We start from the raw sequence: 5,000 nt of genomic DNA, 5'->3' as shown, positions 1-5,000 counted from the left end.
AGAGGGGAAAGGGGAGAGGGAGGAGACCCGGGCGGGTCTCACCGGAACCGGGCCTGGGCCCCGAGCCCCTGTCGCTCGAGTCCCTGGAAGCGCCGAGTACCTGGGTGGAATCAGGTCCAGGATTTCGTTCGGGCGGGAAATGTCAAAAAGGTGTCCGGGACAGCGCCCCCTAGGCGGACACGGGCGTCCGCATGAGCCCCTGTCGCTCGAGTCCCTGGAAGCGCCGAGTACCTGGGTGGAATCAGGTCCAGGATTTCGTTCAGGCGGGAAATGTCAAAAAGGTGTCCGGGACAGCGCCCCCTAGGCGGACACGGGCGTCCGCATGAGCCCCTGTCGCTCAGGTCCTTGGAAAGCCGTTCGGAAAAAGGACCGGGAAAATAGGGGGGGAAAACACCGAAATTGAGTCCCAAAATAGCTTACTTTGACTCGGACACGTTCCCTGTGATTTTGGCCTGTCGAGACATGGCGCACCTACTAACGTGATGGTGGTGTTTTGGACCACCAGGAAAAAAACGACAAAATCGAAAGAAGGCAAAAAGTAGGTGAAAATTTAAGCCTCTCTCGATTTTGTACTTAGAAAAAATCCCAGCCGAAAACTCCAATCCCATTGAAATGCATTGGAAGGACGAGTGGGGAATTTTTTCTAAGTGTCTGATCGAGAGAAGGTAAAATGAGGTGATTTTTAGCCTCTCTCGATTTTGTACTTGGAAAAATCGAGAGAAGGCAAAAAGAGGTGCTTTTTAGCCTCTCTCGATTTTGTACTTAGAAAAAATCCCAGAAATTTTTTTTTTCCCCGTTTTTTTTCTAAGTGTCTGATCGAGAGAAGGTAAAAAGAGGGGATTTTTAGCCTCTCTCGATTTTGTACTTGGAAAAATCGAGAGAAGGCAAAAAGAGGTGCTTTTTAGCCTCTCTCGATTTTGTACTTAGAAAAAATCCCAGAAATTTTTTTTTTCCCCGTTTTTTTTCTAAGTGTCTGATCGAGAGAAGGCAAAAAGAGGGGATTTTTAGCCTCTCTCGATTTTGTACTTAGAAAAAATCCCAGAAATTTTTTTTTTCCCCGTTTTTTTTCTAAGTGTCTGATCGAGAGAAGGTAAAAAGAGGGGATTTTTAGCCTCTCTCGATTTTGTACTTGGAAAAATCGAGAGAAGGCAAAAAGAGGTGCTTTTTAGCCTCTCTCGATTTTGTACTTAGAAAAAATCCCAGAAATTTTTTTTTTCCCCGTTTTTTTTCTAAGTGTCTGATCGAGAGAAGGTAAAAAGAGGGGATTTTTAGCCTCTCTCGATTTTGTACTTGGAAAAAATCGAGAGAAGGCAAAAAGAGGTGCTTTTTAGCCTCTCTCGATTTTGTACTTAGAAAAAATCCCAGAATTTTTTTTTTTTTCCCCCGTTTTTTTTCTAAGTGTCTGATCGAGAGAAGGTAAAAAGAGGGGATTTTTAGCCTCTCTCGATTTTGTACTTGGAAAAATCGAGAGAAGGCAAAAAGAGGTGCTTTTTAGCCTCTCTCGATTTTGTACTTAGAAAAAATCCCAGAAATTTTTTTTTTCCCCGTTTTTTTTCTAAGTGTCTGATCGAGAGAAGGCAAAAAGAGGGGATTTTTAGCCTCTCTCGATTTTGTACTTAGAAAAAATCCCAGAAATTTTTTTTTTCCCCGTTTTTTTTCTAAGTGTCTGATCGAGAGAAGGTAAAAAGAGGGGATTTTTAGCCTCTCTCGATTTTGTACTTGGAAAAATCGAGAGAAGGCAAAAAGAGGTGCTTTTTAGCCTCTCTCGATTTTGTACTTAGAAAAAATCCCAGAAATTTTTTTTTTCCCCGTTTTTTTTCTAAGTGTCTGATCGAGAGAAGGTAAAAAGAGGGGATTTTTAGCCTCTCTCGATTTTGTACTTGGAAAAAATCGAGAGAAGGCAAAAAGAGGTGCTTTTTAGCCTCTCTCGATTTTGTACTTAGAAAAAATCCCAGAATTTTTTTTTTTTTTCCCCCGTTTTTTTTCTAAGTGTCTGATCGAGAGAAGGTAAAAAGAGGGGATTTTTAGCCTCTCTCGATTTTGTACTTGGAAAAATCGAGAGAAGGTAAAAAGAGGTGCTTTTTAGCCTCTTTCGATTGGGTACTTAGAAAAAAATCCCCCACTTCCCCTGTGACTTTGCAGGGTGCGCCCTGGCCATGCTGGGTGCCTGCTGGCACCCCGGGGCTCGGCTGGAACGCGGCGGGACTTGCTGCACTCCAGCCTGGGTGTGATTTTTGCTCATTTTCATGACTTTTTCCCCGACTTTCCCCACTTACCCTGTGACTTTGCGGGGTGCGTCCTGGCCATGCTGGGTGCCTGCTGGCACCCCCGGGCTCGGCTGGAACGCGGCGGGACTTGCTGCACTCCAGCCTGGGTGTGATTTTTGATCATTTTCATGACTTTTCCCCAACTTTCCCCACCTTTCCCCACTTCCCCTGTGACTTTGCTGGGTGCGTCCTGGCCATGCTGGGTGCCTCCAGGCACCCCTGGGCTCGGCTGGAACGCGGCAGGACTTGCTGCACTCCAGCCTGGGTGTGATTTTTGATCATTTTCGCGACTTTTCCCCAGACTTTCCCCACTTCCCCTGTGACTTTGCTGGGTGCGCCCTGGCCACGCTGGGTGCCTCCAGGCACCCCTGGGCTCGGCTGGAACGCGGCGGGACTTGCTGCACTCCAGCCTGGGTGTGATTTTTGATCATTTTCATGACTTTTTCCCCAACTTTCCCCACTTCCCCTGTGACTTTGCTGGGTGCGTCCTGGCCATGCTGGGTGCCTCCAGGCACCCCTGGGCTCGGCTGGAACGCGGCGGGACTTGCTGCACTCCAGCCTGGGTGTGATTTTTGATCATTTTCGCGACTTTTCCCCCGACTTTCCCCACTTCCCCTGTGACTTTGCTGGGTGCGCCCTGGCCACGCTGGGTGCCTGCTGGCACCCCCGGGCTCGGCTGGAACGCGGCGGGACTTGCTGCACTCCAGCCTGGGTGTGATTTTTGCTCATTTTCATGACTTTTTCCCCGACTTTCCCCACTTCCCCTGTGACTTTGCTGGGTGCGTCCTGGCCATGCTGGGTGCCTCCAGGCACCCCTGGGCTCGGCTGGAACGCGGCGGGACTTGCTGCACTCCAGCCTGGGTGTGATTTTTGATCATTTTCGCGACTTTTCCCCAGACTTTCCCCACTTCCCCTGTGACTTTGCTGGGTGCGCCCTGGCCACGCTGGGTGCCTACTGGCACCCCCGGGCTCGGCTGGAACGCGGCGGGACTTGCTGCACTCCAGCCTGGGTGTGATTTTTGATCATTTTCATGACTTTTTCCCCAACTTTCCCCACTTCCCCTGTGACTTTGCTGGGTGCGCCCTGGCCATGCTGGGTGCCTGCTGGCACCCCCGGGCTCGGCTGGAACGCGGCGGGACATGCTGCACTCCAGCCTGGGTGTGATTTTTGATCATTTTCATGACTTTTTCCCAGACTTTCCCCACTTCCCCTGTGACTTTGCTGGGTGCGCCCTGGCCATGCTGGGTGCCTCCTGGCACCCCTGGGCTCGGCTGGAACGCGGCGGGACTTGCTGCACTCCAGCCTGGGTGTGATTTTTGCTCATTTTCACGACTTTCCCCCCAGACTTTCCCCACTTCCCCTGTGACTTTGCTGGGTGCGCCCTGGCCACGCTGGGTGCCTCCTGGCACCCCTGGGCTCGGCTGGAACGCGGCGGGACTTGCTGCACGCCAGCCTGGGTGTGATTTTTGACCATTTTCACGACCTTTTCCAGACTTTCCCCACTTTTCTACCCCACTTCCCCTGTGACTTTGCTGCATGCGTCCTGGCCACGCTGGGCACCTCTTGGCACCCCTGGACTTGGGTGGAACGCGGCGGGACTTGTGGCACTCAAATGTGGGTGTGATAAGGAAAAAAACTAGCCGTCAACGGCAAATTTTTAAAATCGGTCTCCAAACTAGGGCACGCGGGCCGAAGCGGTACGCCGGAATCCGGCCCCCGGATTTTTGTGGATTTTTGTGGATTTTTATTATTTCTTTGGACATGTCGTGCATCCCTGGACTCGGGTGGGCGGCTGCGGGACTTGTGGGACTCGAACCTGGGTGTCATTTTGGACCATTTTTCGGGACTTTTGCCTACTTTTCCCACTTTTCCCCCCCACTCACAGTGTGACTTTGCTGGGGGCGCTTTGGACATGCCGGGCACCCTTGGACTCGGGTCACCTGCTGCGGGACTTGTGGCACTCAAACCTGGGTGTCACCTGGGTGTGATTTTGGACCATTTTCGGGACTTTTGCCTACATTTCTGAATTTCCTCCCCCACTCACAGTGTGACTTTGCTGGGAGCCTTGTGGACACGTCGGGCATCCCTGGACTCGGGTGACCGGCTGCGGGACTTGTGGCACTCAAACCTGGGTGTGCTTTTAGAACATTTTGGGGATTTTTGCACACTTTCCCAACTTTTCTTCCCCACTCACAGTGTGACTTTGCTGGGGGGCGCTTTGTACATGTCGGGCACCCTTGTACTCGGGTGACCGGCTGCGGGACTTGCTGCACTCAAACCTGGGTGTGATTTTAGAACATTTTGGGGATTTTTGCACACTTTCCCAACTTTTCTTCCCCACTCACAGTGTGACTTTGCTGGGGGGCGCTTTGTACATGTCGGGCATCCCTGGACTCGGGTGACCTGCTGTGGGACATGTGGCACTCAAACCTGGGTGTGATTTTAGAACATTTTGGGGATTTTTGCACACTTTCCCAACTTTTCTTCCCCACTCACAGTGTGACTTTGCTGGGGGGCGCTTTGTACATGTCGGGCACCTGGACTCGGGTGACCTGCTGCGGGACATGTGGCACTCAAACCAGGGTGTGATTTTGGATCGTTCAGGACATTTCCTGGCCGCATGCCCCAAAGGGCCTCACATACCCCGGGGACACGCGCTGGACACCCCGGGTAGCACAAAATATGCCGTTCTGTTTAAAAAGCCCGTCTATTGCTGTCCTAAGACACATGTG

This window comes from Entelurus aequoreus, unplaced genomic scaffold, assembly GCF_033978785.1.
Source record: "Entelurus aequoreus isolate RoL-2023_Sb unplaced genomic scaffold, RoL_Eaeq_v1.1 HiC_scaffold_44, whole genome shotgun sequence".
In the NCBI taxonomy this organism is placed as follows: Eukaryota; Metazoa; Chordata; class Actinopteri; order Syngnathiformes; family Syngnathidae; genus Entelurus; species Entelurus aequoreus.
Note: the sequence above shows the minus strand (reverse complement) of the source record.